At 40.5% G+C, this 15,001-nt stretch overlaps 1 protein-coding gene across 1 annotated transcript in view; it reads left to right on the top strand.

The window, feature by feature from the left end:
* The window catches only part of LOC144829042 (uncharacterized), a 347,020-nt gene that overhangs the window by 34,580 nt on the left and 297,439 nt on the right, over nt 1-15,001 (top strand). The window lies entirely within an intron of this gene.

Genomic DNA, 15,001 nt, shown 5'->3' with positions numbered 1-15,001 from the left:
AAGACTTACTATTATTACAACATAGTCAGTCACAATTGCGTTCTATTGTACAGCTTGGTTGGACGTTACAAAATCTGCGTTCAGGCTATGTGCCTTGGCGTTTAATCAACACAACGTCACTATTCCAAATCTTTAACCTTACTGATAGACAAATCGGTATGGCGCAGAAGGGTGCTGATTATACAATCTTGTAATTTATACAAAGAGAAATGCTGGCCCTGCGATTTTTGATAGCTATATTTTGAGCAACAAACCAAATCCTTGTTATGATTTGTATGGTCGAATTTATTTAAACCATTTACTTTTTCATATAAATCTCATTAAGTTAAAGCATTGATTGCATGAGAAAAACACTACGTACATACAATTTATACAAAAACATTTGACAAAGAATTTTAACAAAAATACATAAATACATATGACAAAATGACATCCAATCATTAAGTGTACATAAATATACAAATACGGTCATACGAGAAGCATCAGTCGTTATGTAGTATTAAGCAATGAAGCTATTTGCAGTAAGGAAAAGAAAACAAAATGAATTGTAACAAATACAAATTTTCAATTGTCTGATAAATAAACTTGAATTCTTTCTGCTATTGCCAATTCCTTTCTGCTATTGCCGACGCGTTTCGAACTCGCTCTGGCATTTGGCAAGTTCTCATCAGGGCTTTCTCGTATTATTCTTCTGAAAATTATGTACAAAGAAAATGAGTGAGATTTTGCAATCCTCATTTTCGTCCCCTATATACATTGCCCCCTACCAAGACTTTCTAGAAAACGTGTACCTTTATTTTCAAGTTGGCAGCGGGTTTTCAATTTTCAAGAGATCCTGTTCAATCAATGTAGATTCGGTTCTAGAAAATTACAACGAACCAAATTACAATATAGTAATGGTCAGGACAGCCTGCGCCTAGATGGCCAGAGGACAATCTTGGAAAATTACCTTCAAACCAGTAGTCTGCACTTCTGTTTGGTAAATATTTGAAACAGCCGTGCGTGGGACAAAAATCAGCTCCCACCCGCCAGCCGGCGGTGGACACGTCTTATTGCACCTACAAGGAGAGTTTAAAGTCACTCAACTATTCCAATCGGTTTTACAAACAGCGGTTTAGAACGAGTAACAGAACCGGGTGCCTACCTTATTGTTGGCGCTTGGGCTGTTTAAATGCAGTTCCCCTGTTTTTCTAACTTCTAGCCGGTTTCAGTTCGAGTGCCCACCAGATTTATTCTGCAGTTGGCTGAACTAACCCTAAAAAAGAACTACTTTTGCTTTAATGGCGAGTTCTTTTTTCAAATCAAGGGGACAGCCATGGGATGTCCCTATGCGCCGGAGATGGCCATATTATTTATGGCACAGTATGAAGAGAAATTTGTGGCAAATAACAACCCCTACAAGAAATGTATAAAACAATGGCTAAGATACATTGATGACGTGTGGCTCCTGTGGCAGGGGAGCCACACCGAATTGATGGAATTTCATCAATGGCTAAACAACAAACACGGCGACATTAAATTCTCTATGGAACAAAGCAATTTGAAAATGACATTCCTAGATGTGGAAGTTAGCTGCATTGACGGTCGTTTAAAGTCATCTCTTTTTAGAAAAAAGACGGACAAAAACACTATTCTCCACCATAGGAGTGCGCATCCACGCAATTTAAAAACAAATTTACCCTACGGGCAGCTACTCCGCATCAGAAGGAACTGCTCTGATGTCACAGACTATGACTTACACGGAGGAAGATTTTGTGAGGATATGAAAAGCAGGGGCTACCCTAGGAAGCTGCTGAAACATGCTTTCAAACGAGCACGCTATACCCCGAGAGAATGTCTATTACAAAGTAAAGTGAAACCCGAAATGGACAAATTGGTTTGTGTAACAACATTTGGTCCACATACCCATAAAATTCGACAGACCATAATTAAAAATTGGCATCTGCTGGAGGGCTTAGAATGCCCCTTTCCCAAACCGATTTTTGCTTTTAAAAAAAACCGCAGCATTGGACAGCAACTGGTGCGCGCGGACGTCACCATTGAAAAACCTAAACATGACTTATTGTCAATGTGGGGATTCAAGCCGGTCGAGGGACACCATAGATGCGGCAACTGTGTCTCTTGTGACACAACAATCGAGGGAAGTGAATTCACACACAAAAATGTCAGGTGGAAGAACCAAGGGTTTTCAAACTGCAAAACACGGAATGTCGTGTATGCAATTGTCTGCGGATGCGGAAAATTGTATATAGGAAAGACTAACCAGCAGGTTAATACCCGAATAACACAGCATAGGTCACGAATAAAAACAAAAGTGCTAACCGCTCCAATGGTACAACATTTTGTTGACACTGGACACACTGAAACAGATTTCAAGTGGACGGTTTTGTACACAGTGACTCGAGCCCAATGTATTAAGGATGTGGACGATGTCTTATTGAGGAAAGAAGCGTATTTAATCCTGCGCTTCAATAGTTTACAAACTGGACTAAATTCGATGTCTGAGATTTCACGATTGTAATCCGCTTTGATATAATACAGTGCTCAAGTGGAACCTTTTATGTAGACTTTTACTTAGGAAAATATCAGAATGCAAAATGGGACTCCAAATCCCATAAAGCCCGGATAGCCCTGACAGTCATGTGACAGTCATGTGACACGCATTGACGATCACATGTCTGCTTTTTAAGATGGCGACTTAGTCAAACGAGTGACTCCCTGGATTGGTTTGGAGTGCACTTGGGAGCGTGTGTTTCTTCAAGATCACCAACATTTAGGTAAGCACAAAGATAGGTAACGCTTAGTGATACCGCGCATGACACAGGAGCGGGCTCACACTGTCCGTGTTTGTCATTTTAGAACATAAAAACGAACATAAAAACGAACTGAAACCGGCTAGAAGTTAGAAAAACAGGGGAACTGCATTTAAACAGCCCAAGCGCCAACAATAAGGTAGGCACCCGGTTCTGTTACTCGTTCTAAACCGCTGTTTGTAAAACCGATTGGAATAGTTGAGTGACTTTAAACTCTCCTTGTAGGTGCAATAAGACGTGTCCACCGCCGGCTGGCGGGTGGGAGCTGATTTTTGTCCCACGCACGGCTGTTTCAAATATTTACCAAACAGAAGTGCAGACTACTGGTTTGAAGGTAATTTTCCAAGATTGTCCTCTGGCCATCTAGGCGCAGGCTGTCCTGACCATTACTATATTGTAATTTGGTTCGTTGTAATTTTCTAGAACCGAATCTACATTGATTGAATAGGATCTCTTGAAAATTGAAAACCCGCTGCCAACTTGAAAATAAAGGTACACGTTTTCTAGAAAGTCTTGGTAGGGGGCAATGTATATAGGGGACGAAAATGAGGATTGCAAAATCTCACTCATTTTCTTTGTACATAATTTTCAGAAGAATAATACGAGAAAGCCCTGATGAGAACTTGCCAAATGCCAGAGCGAGTTCGAAACGCGTCGGCAATAGCAGAAAGGAATTGGCAATAGCAGAAAGAATTCAAGTTTATTTATCAGACAATTGAAAATTTGTATTTGTTACAATTCATTTTGTTTTCTTTTCCTTACTGCAAATAGCTTCATTGCTTAATACTACATAACGACTGATGCTTCTCGTATGACCGTATTTGTATATTTATGTACACTTAATGATTGGATGTCATTTTGTCATATGTATTTATGTATTTTTGTTAAAATTCTTTGTCAAATGTTTTTGTATAAATTGTATGTACGTAGTGTTTTTCTCATGCAATCAATGCTTTAACTTAATGAGATTTATATGAAAAAGTAAATGGTTTAAATAAATTCGACCATACAAATCATAACAAGGATTTGGTTTGTTGCTCAAAATATAGCTATCAAAAATCGCAGGGCCAGCATTTCTCTTTGTATAAATTATTCTATGGTCCAGCTGACCCTGTAACCCGGGACCTAACTCCTTATTTTCTGCAAAGATTATACAATCTTGAGCATTGAAAAACTAGAAAGATTACCAATGACAATGTCAGAACGACCTGTCAGTGAATGGATAATACACGGAATCATAAATATTCCGATCTCAACCTTCAGGTTTCAATACTGCCAAAAATATATACAGGCTGGCATGTACGAGAAATTGGGAAAAGGGTACCTTAAAACAACTTGGAACCTGCCCTATTCACATGCATGTGTCAGTAACAAAGGACAGAAAGTGTTTCTTAGTGGCAACAATTGTGCTATGTCACTGAGCGGCACGCTTCTGTGTAACGGTATTAGTTTGCACGGAGCCTGTGAAGGGAATTCATACAACCTTTCATGTCACCAGCAAGGCGCACCTGCAACTGAAATAAAACCATTCTTTCAAAGACTCTATAATGGGAGTTACATTCTTATTGTAGACCGCAGATGCTGTAGTCTTATGCCCGGGACTCCTTATCTCGTCACTACGACGGCGAAGGTCAAGTGCTGCGGACGTTCTTTGTTCCCCAGCTCCTTTCCAGACAGGGAGGCAAGGGCATGGCCCGGTCTGAAAATTACTTCTATTCGAATAGACACTTTAAGCAGAATGAAAACAGTGCTTCTTCAGACGCCTACAAGGCTCACGTCATCTAAAGAAACGTATGATCTACAAGTCGCAAGGACGACTGCAGAGATACATACATTATTATCAACCAATTCCCCCGTACATTTCGCGGAAATCCTGAGCGAAATCTTAAATATTTCTGATACCACAGGGGTCTCAAAGGTATTTAAGACAGTATTTTCGATGGCATTAACACCATTCAAAGCCATACTGGGTATTTTTCCAGACTTCGTCCATTCGATTTTTGGCGGACTTCCCCTGATCCTAGGACTAATTGCAGGAATCCTATTCCTAGTCCTTATTTTTCGTTATGGCAACCCATGTCACAGAACAAAATCTCACGACAATGGAAGATACGATCCTAGCCATTGGATACCGGGACCGGATATCAAAAATCCTGGGACTCTCCCGGCTTAGAGACCTAAACATGACTTGGTTTCTATCATTTCGACCAATGTGGCAAAGGTGTGTTTTACCTGTACTAAGGTGTCTGCTATGCGGAGAAGAATGCGTGTTAGACACCTGTCTGACGCTACAATCGGATGCGCCAGTGGATGCAGATACACTGTTGGTTCCTACCAAGGTTCACGCACTGTGCTGCCCTCAAAGGCTGCCAATTCTGATGACGGCATTCCTGGAATCTTCACCACTGCGATTGAAGAGTAGTGAAGTTCAAGATGAAAGCAGCATCGAACAGGTACGACCTTCTGTCAACAATGCAAATCAGAATGTCAATGGAGACAATCATGCGCATGAATGCATGGTTACCCCGATTTCCGACTTAGTGGAACTTTCCCATGAAGCTGTTGACAGTTTTTTCGAAAGCCTGAATGATATGATGTTCTCTCCGGAACAGAAATAGAGACTTTTGAGTAAACTCGCACACGGCGTTCCCTGAATTCGGCCTTCAACTTTAAAAATAAAGTCACATGAACAATTACAATCCAGTTCACGGACAGCAACTTTTTTCAGCAAGCCCCTAAAATATTTTTCTATATATTTTTTCCCGGGACACTGATCTTCTGCTTAAAGTAAGAAACTATTCCTAGAGAACTAAGATTTCTATTTTTTTAGATTCTTTATAGACTTTATATAGACTTTAGCTGCCCACTGGTATGTTCACAATATATTTTATGTGATGAAATGGTTTCGACTTTTTTTCTGTATAGCCATATTAAGAGCCATTTCATGTGTATTTATCATATACCAACAAACAATAATGCATAACAATGCGTGTTTACTTTTGCATTTGATTCATAGCTTAAGTGCATACGATATATATGACTGCAATTTTTCAGTATATTTGAAAATTTCAAAATGCATTTATGTATTTTGGGGTGGTAAGGTATACACTATACTCTATAGTATGTTGTACTATGTTATACTATGCATAGATTAGTAGATATGACCATAGTTAGCGTGGAGTGGGTGTCGTGTATTTCTATAGGTTCTGAATCGATCCCCCTATTCCTGACCCTATTCTGGTTAAACTACCTAGCTAGTTAACTAACGTCAGCCCATGAGGCAAGAAATTCCCCATGATGCAGATACCGTTATCTGACGCAGTCACACTACGGCACAGGAACGTGTTATCTGATTAGGTCATAACGCTTGAGATCTAATTAGACAAGCGATATTCCTCCAGCCCCTGATAAGGCATACGACGTTCTCATAACAAATCAAACCTATGACAACCTGGATAATCCGTGCGGCCATTGTTTTGATTTCACAGAGAACTTTAGTAAAGAATGTGCTAACGAGCAAGTCGTATGACATCTTTATTGACGTACCTATGTCCATCCTTACGTCAATCCCGGCACCTTTAAGGTATAAATATTGCCGATCTTGCCCTATGCAAAACACACGCGTGGTGACAAGACGGAGCAGCCACACTTGCCGAAGCCGAGAGCAGAAGCAGACCCCGCAGGCAGCAGCCCCGCCTTCCTGACGCGCTGAGAGACGCGCTGCTATCTCAAGCCGAGAGACCCAGCACCGGCGCTTCCGGGTAGCCCTCGCAGGCAGCCTGGAATATCGAGAGCAGAGAAAGAGATACCATTCCTCATTCATCCTAAATTCCAGGTACAGAACTGAATAACCCCTCCTAGAGAATTCTTTAGTTATTCACTTGGCAAAAACAAACTTAACTTAAACTGTAACTTTCTATTCCCGCCCACGCATTAGACTTAGGTCAGGTATACGGGGGAGGCGTATTTAGAAACACCAGTTGAGTACGTTTAGTCAAATGTATATGTGTATGGAAATATATTTTAATCATTTTAAACATCATATGGCTCAGAAACCATATCAATGTTTTTACAGTATTATTTTATACTATTGCTTCTAATGTATGCACTTTACTTAACTATAAGTATCGCAATAATATCGATCCATTTCTCTTGTACAAGAAAAGAGACTGATCAATAAATAACACCTTTTATTGAACACGCCCGTCTCTTCCTTTTCTCTACATTCTGATGAGACTAAGAATGCACGTACTGACTGAGTAAAATAATTGCCTTGTGCTCACACGACTCTCGAGATTGACTCTTGATTAGGGGAGAGCAAAGTTGTCATGTTCTATGGTTGTCAGAAACTAAATCCCTTCTTGTCTAATCAGGGAAGTTAATCCTTCCTTGAACATTCGAGAAAGTTTCTAGCGAACTCTGAGCTTAGCTGGCAAACCCAAAAATTAAGTCTAGTATCGACAGTAGTAGACCTAGTTAACGTCTGGCCTAGGCCTTTACTGCTGTAGGTACTATTCCAATGCGCAGAGCCTATTGGGAAAATAGGAACTACACTACAGTATGCTCAGACATGAGTCTCTTGCTCACTGCACCATCAGGATTCAAGCAAGCCGGGCCGAAGACGGCTCTATTGCCAGAAACCGGTCCCCGGAAGCTTGTTTCCTTTCCAGTGAAGAATTGGCTTGGTAGTTTGGTCTGCCCTGTTCCCATGATGCACTAGGCCAGGGACAGACTAATTTGCATGTAGCCAGGTTCTGAACTGGGATGGTGCAGTGAGCTAAAAAACGGTGATGGATCAAGCCCTGATCTGTTGACTGAATAGGAGTGTTCTGATTAACTCAGATACTCTGTCCATCACCACCCCCTTTTTGAAATTATTTTGGCCACCACAAGTGTGGAAGGGTATGCTCAGACATGAGTCCCTTGCTCACTGCACCATCAGGATTCAAGCAAGCCGGGCCAAAGACGGCTGTAATGCCAGAAACCAGTCCCCGGAAGATTGTTTCCTTTCCAGTGAAGAATTGGCTTGGTAGTTTGGTCTGCCCTGCTCCCATGATGCACTGGGCCAGGGACAGACTAATTTGCATGTAGCCAGGTTCTGAACTGGGATGGTGCAGTGAGCTAAAAAACGGTGATGGATCAAGCCCTGATCTGTTGAGTGGGTAAGAGTGTTCTGATTAACTCAGATACTCTGTCCATCACCACCCCCTTTTTGAAATTATATACCGCTTCCAACATTTAATGCTGGAGCGGTACCTGCTCGTAGTGTTAAGGGCAAATTTTTGATCTATATGGTCCATGTAAATAATTAATATATATATTGGAAAGTGGTGGTACTGGGCAAAGGCAGTCTGTACCTTGCATTTATAGATTTGCGGAGTGCCTTTGACTTGGTCCCCCGTGGTCATCTCTGGAGGTTGCTGTCTGGGCTGGGTTTACCCCCATACTTACTGTCCCTGCTAATCAAGCTGCACGCCGAAAATGTTGCGCAAATCAGTTGGGCAATCAGGGTCAAAAGACATCACGAATACCTGTAAACAGTATCCCCTCGTTGCACTCCTGTGGGTTGAAACAACCGGTGTTCTAAAGTTCAAATAGAATTCACAAACGCTTTTTTTTTACTTTTTTCCAAAGAAATTTCTTTCTTCCTTTTATTTGATGCTTAAGGAATCACAATAGGCCCCTGATGAAGGGTCTCGACCCGAAATGCATTGGGACGATTGAAATGTCACATATGATAAAGTTGATATCATGAAGCCTCTTGAAAGAACCATATGATATATATTGACATGAAAACATTAACATTGTGATTCCTTAAGCATCAAATAAAAGGAAGAAAGACATTTCTTTGGAAAAAAAGTAAGAAAGAACATTTGTGGATTTTATTTTAACTTTAGAAACAAAGTAATTATATTTCAGGGCAATTTGTAGAAGGGAAATGATAAATGTAATGGGTACTAGGGTTGGTCTAGGTCTGGTATCTAATAGATTTTCTATCATCTGTATAATTTCGATTTGTGGTGTATTGGTGTAGAGAGAGGAAATGTCAAGAGTTGCCAGCCAATCTGTTGCAATACTGTTTGGCCTGTTTTCTACTACGTGGATCATGTGTATGGAGTCTCTCACATATGTTTCCTGTAGTGTGGCATCGTCTTTAATAAAAAAAATCTATATATTTACCAATCAGTTCTAAGATCAAACCATATCTCGAAAGTATAAGGCGTCCAGGAGGATTTGTGGTATTTTTATGGATCTTTGGGACGGTATAGTGGGCCAGGGTTATAGGTGTTCTGCATTACGAAATTCAAATTCTTTCTTGCCAAGAAACTTTGTTCTCTTCCTTCCGAGGTTATTCTTAAAATCTCTTTAGTGATACTGGTCAATGGGTTGGTATCTAATTTCTTGTTGTGTTTGACTTCTCCTATTTGTTTTCTAATCTCAGTGTCGTAGTCTTTCTGGTCTTGGACAACAATACCACCTCCTTTGTCTGCCGGTTTGAGTATGATAGATTTATAATTTTTGAACCCCTCTAGGGCTTTTCGTTCTTCCTAGCTGATATTTTATGGTATGAAACGATGAATACTTTTCAAGTTGTCCACTCCTGCAAGTATGATTTTCTCAAATGTTATGAGTTCTGGTGGCATCATGCCGTTAGTGGGATAAAAAGTGGAGGGTGGTCTTAGTCCTGTGATGGAGTCTAGTGTTATGTCATCTCTGTCTATAAAAACAGTTTAAGTCGTATCTTGCGGAAGATCTGGTATAGTTCTGTCTTTAGATTGAAAAAGTCACTACTCCCTGTAATTACAAATGATAGTCCCTTACTTAATAAAGACATTTCTGATGAGGATAACACATACTGTGGCAAATTGAAGATAGGGGTGGTCTCTGTTCTAATACTCTTGTGGCCTAGCATTGCTGGGGGGCACCATTGGTAATGTTTATTCCGTGTTTGCCTTTCCCCTGCGCATTGGTACCATGTTTTGGCCTTTCTCTTCCTGCCTCGATCTAAAAACGGCTGACCTGGGTGACTATCAGAGCGACCTGGTCCCGGTTGGGCGTCAGAGTCGTCTGAACCTCCTGATGTCTCTGAGAAGGTTTTAGGCTGAATCCTCCTAAATCTACCCCACATATTTTGTCTGTTTTGTGTGCCAATTGTACTGTAACAGTCTTCTCTCAGGTAAGGATAAACCTTTTCTTTTGAGAAATTTTTTATATCTTTTGCCACGCCTTTTTCTTCAACTCAAAGGAGTTGAATTCATCAATTGTTTTGGTTGTCCGAAAGTGTTTTAGCGTCTGTTACTCCGTCACCACCAAGTAACTCTTTTTCTAAATCTTCAATTTCTTTGAGTTCTGCCTTTGCATGTTCTATGGCCGTTTCTATACCTAACACCATCCAGTGGCGTAAACAGATTGTGGAAATATGACTGAAACCCCCTTTGAATTTCGGATCTTCTCGGAAAATTCCCGGGATGTTTCTGACCTGCAAGCCTTGCGGAATTATTCCTGCCTTCAGATATTCTGTCAGCATCCAAGCATGAAGCTCAGTTCTGACATGTTCATTCTTTGCTTTCTCTAATATGTTGTGGGCTCACAGTCCTGCTAGGTTGGTTGGAAAACAAGGATGGTCTACTGATTATTTTCGCGATGTACTTAGGAGTGTGTAGGTGTGTCTCTCTTTTTTACATCATAACCCTGGGAGCTACACTTAAACCCTACATGTGTGGGAGATCCTGTTATGGGATACTTCCGTTGCGGTGCAGCCACTGCTCTAAATGTCAAAAAACCAAACAAGGGAACCCTACTCACTAGGAACCAGGGTAGTTAAAGTGTTACCATAACACCACCAAGAGAATGGGGTCCAAGGGATATTTTAAGACCTGCCCAAGTTTGTATCCCCAAACATCAAATCACAACACTTATAGAAAACCGGGGGTCTAATGCAAAAGTCAAATTAATGGACTATGAAAACGGCCTGACTGTTACCAAATCAGTCAAGGATACACAATTCCTGTAAAGCCTATAAAGAAAGACATAACAGTGACCAAAAATCAGGACCGCAAGTGATTGTTAGTGAGACTCAAAAGAAATATCTATGTGATGAATGGATTCCCATCAAATGTCATGCGATGATCAATAATCTCATTTGGTCATCCAAAGTCTTGGGGCAGTCTGTCTCTTGATCATTGAGACCACTTCCACACCCAATCTGTAAATATTCAATGGGTCAAGCCCACAATCACTGTGCTGACCATGAGAGAAATAGAATCATAAGGGAACCAGTGCAGTGCAAAAAAGGAAAAGGCTAGTGAATAAAACAGAGTGAAGAGACAAAAAAAGGACGTTTTATTTGGAATATTATCTCTTCCCCTAATTAAAACCAAGAAAAGTGCAATAAGGCAGTATCAAACAAATAATTGACTGCCACAAGGGGCCAACATGTTTCAGCCAGTAGGGAAAGGGGTCCCACGGCTTTCTTCAGGGCCTCTGTTCTACTAAATTGCTACCGCTAGTGTGAATACAAAAGAATATTCTGAGAAATAATGAAAAGGATATGGATGGACATATTAGTCTCTATTCATATTCCTCCGTATCAAATGGTGTGTCTCACATCTACAAAAACGAACGTAATGGAGTCTGAATTATACATTCACTGTATGTAGTAAACAAATATTTTTATGATAACAATTATAAGTTTACACTGACCCAGATTGACCGGGGACTAGACCTCACCTCTCCTGGACCCAGCTCAGGAAGATGGAGGCCCCGCTCTGTGAAAGCAAGGTGTGGGGTGCATTGAGTGAAGAACTGGCTATGTGCATGCCTACTTTCTTACAAACAAAAATACACCCTTCAAGAACCCTCTCTCACTCACACACATCAAGTCTGATAAGGACAAGGCTCACTAAAGTCAACAACCCTTACAAACCCTCAAAGAAGTGCTACTATTAAGTGTATAAAAACAACTATTTGGAACCTGGCTCTCGAGTATAAAATGAGTTGCCAGTCATTAGATAGATGCAAACTTAACCCCTTCAGTGCTAATGACAAGGGTAACTCGTCATGTAGGGCCCATTGATTTCAATGGAAAGTCAATGGACCTACATGCACACCCCTTAGCAGCCAAGTGGTTAATAAACAAGATGTCAGTCTTAAAGTAGGTATAAACTCCCCTGTTGTAAAACTTGCATGTACATGGAACGCTTGAAAAAAAGGTCGAGCAAAGTTAGCCCCTTTTAAACCCAACAGAGGTCGCAAAGATCTTAGAATAACTGACCTGTCCGTCGGTGCCCCAAAGCAAAACCTGAGTCGGGGGGAGGCATCAGCTGCTTTGTCCCCGGCATATTTAACCGGAGAAGGGCTGGGGGGCAGAGTTTCGTTCGTCCAAAAACGCCTTATGAATATCTAGTATTACCATCTTAATTGGTACTGCAGTTGTCTCCAGATGTATATCTATTAATTTCGCATCATTAGACATGCTCGTTTGGTGTAAATTGTTGACCCGTTCCAAACACCGCCTTGAGAGTCTCGCGGGGTTAGAAAGAACCACAGAATGACGTCATGAGGACTCATTCTGTAGTTCACCCATGCCCGCAATTGCGCAAAGTGCTTGCAATCGTCTCAAACTGGAGGTAGAGTTTGCCAATCAACCGCGGCTCACTGTGCCTAGTCATATAACCATAATTTACTCTTGTCTCTTTTATACAATGTCGCCATTTATCACAAAAAGTACCTAGTCACATGGGGTAGCTTAGCTCTTTATTCCTGAACCACCTTTACATTATTAGAACCCCTTTCTCATAGGCGCTAATACGCTACTTGGAGGCTAGGCATTCATTCATTCAACATAGTTCAAAAATTAATATCATATTCTTCGATTTTCAAAAGGAATGCGAAACTCAAGAAGGATATGTAGAACAGTCGTTAACTTGATCCTTGTTTTTCTGTACACACAATATTACCGTGCGATTGCTGTAGATTATCTATGTATGCATATATATATCTCTCTTGACCCCAGGACCCAAAAGTTGGTTAATGGTTAAATATGTATCAAGATCGTAATTCAGTGTAACTGGGGAATGCTACCTCCTAGGGAAAAGGATATACCATTGGATGATTGCTTATTTGTAAAGAGTAATATATAGAAAGGTATATATCTTGCATTTTTCTCAAAGACTTGTCCATGGTATACCATCGTTCAAACTGAGGGAGTCCGTGGACAATTTATAAATCCATTGTTGCTCTTTCTTAAATAGATGTTTAGATGCATCCCCAATATGTGATGGTATGAATGGTTTTTCCAACACTGTCAGTGTGAAATCCTCTTCTCCGTGGTTCTGTTCCACAAAGTGTCTAGTGAGCCTAGTTACCGTCTTTTTGCACCTGAACGCACTTTTGTGTTCCAGCATCTTTAGGCGTTCTTTGCGCGTTGTCATTTCAACGTACCTAATAGCGCATGGGCAAGTCAACAGGTAAATAACATGTGTGCTGTTGCAGTTTGTAAAATGTCGTTGTTCCCATGGGCGATCAGTCCCAATATCTACTTCTGTAGTGTGTTTCGTTTGGGGACACACCGAACAGCATCCACAGGGGCGGTGTCCTGTTACTGCCGGTAGATCCCATAAAGTACCAATTGTGCATTTGGGAATTTCCATTGGGCGAGTGTGAATTAAGCGATCGCGTATACTGCTCGATCTCTTGAAAGCAAACAATGGAGGTTCGATCTTATCATTGCTTGCGTTCAGAATGAGCCACTGGCGACGGACAATTTGATTGGACTTTTTGCTAAAGGTACTCACAAAGGTTAGCCGATTAAGGGGAGGTTTCTCCTGGGGGGGCTCTAGCAATGGTTCCCGATGGTTGTTATCGGCCTGCTTAAAAGAGCGTTTGATCAGGCTCTTCGGATAATGTCAGGCTTGGAGTTGTTGGGATAAGCCTTGTCCATGTTTGGAAAAAGTCTCTTTCGTAGAGCAGTGCCGCCGTACGCGGAGGAACTGCCGTGCCCGTAAGGCAAATTGTCACGGAGGGCTTTCAGATGTTGGCTTTCATACAACGCGAAACAAATTAGCAAGGTACCCCTATACTTAATGACAGGGAAGGGGGTGAATGAACAAACAAAGAATAAAAAACCTGTGATGTCGTAATAAAAATTGCCTCATGGAGCTAAGAGAGAGAATGGAGAAAACAATCTGTGTATATATTTAGTGCTATTCTCAATAGTTATGCAGTCTCCAAATTTATACAAGGGCTCACAACACTAAGGTAAGATGTCACTAATTACTAGACATGAAAGTCCGATTAAGTAAAAAAGAATAATGTTTATTAAATTCCTCCCAAGTGGGTTACACTCTAAGTATAGGTTGATCAATTAAGAACATTACAATATGCACAAAGTCATAAAATAAATAAAAAAACTAAGTTTAAAAAACAGTCCAAAGACAGTCGACGCGGCATTTCAGTGTTTGTTAATCTTATCACCTTCATCAGGACAAATACATTTATTGATGTGAAATCTAAAAATAGAAACAATATTTGTAAAAACAATATTTTGGAACCCATGTAGTACAGTGACAACAATTCTTATTCTTATAACGTCAAGCCCTTATTGTTAAAACCCAATAATACCAAACCACTAGAGTTTCACCTTTTCTCCTACCCAACCACTCGTGGGTGTTGACTTCCTCTCTCTCATTACATCACTTATAGTTAAACTGCATTGTGACCTAGATCACTTCGGTATATTCAGTATATTTCTGGTCTATTCATTATTTAGGGGAGAATACCCTATGGTCATAAATACCTTTTAGGAAAACTGCAGGAAATTAGATTCGTCAATTTCTAAATTTCGCCGTTGTTCTAGTTCTTTATATTTTCGTGCAGTATTGAGCCTTTTCAGAAATAGAAACCATTATTAGGTCATATTTATAGAATTATGGCCTTCATACTCTCATCTATGACTTAATTACCTTCATGATCGGTTTCTGCTCCACAGTTGGTACGTTGGAACCACCGTCCAAGCTTGTAATCTAATTTTTGTGGACACAATTTTTCAGCAATCTGGGGTGCTCTTTCACTCATTAGGAATCACTATTAAAATAAAAAGACTGCTGTCATTTTTCAAATTATTATGATATTGCCTTTATCGAGACAAGTTCCCATCACTCAGCATTTACTCACCACCTGTTATTTGC

Source organism: Lissotriton helveticus, chromosome 4_1 (assembly GCF_964261635.1).
Source record: "Lissotriton helveticus chromosome 4_1, aLisHel1.1, whole genome shotgun sequence".
Classification (NCBI taxonomy): Eukaryota; Metazoa; Chordata; class Amphibia; order Caudata; family Salamandridae; genus Lissotriton; species Lissotriton helveticus.
This window is presented reverse-complemented; position numbering and strand designations above follow the sequence as displayed.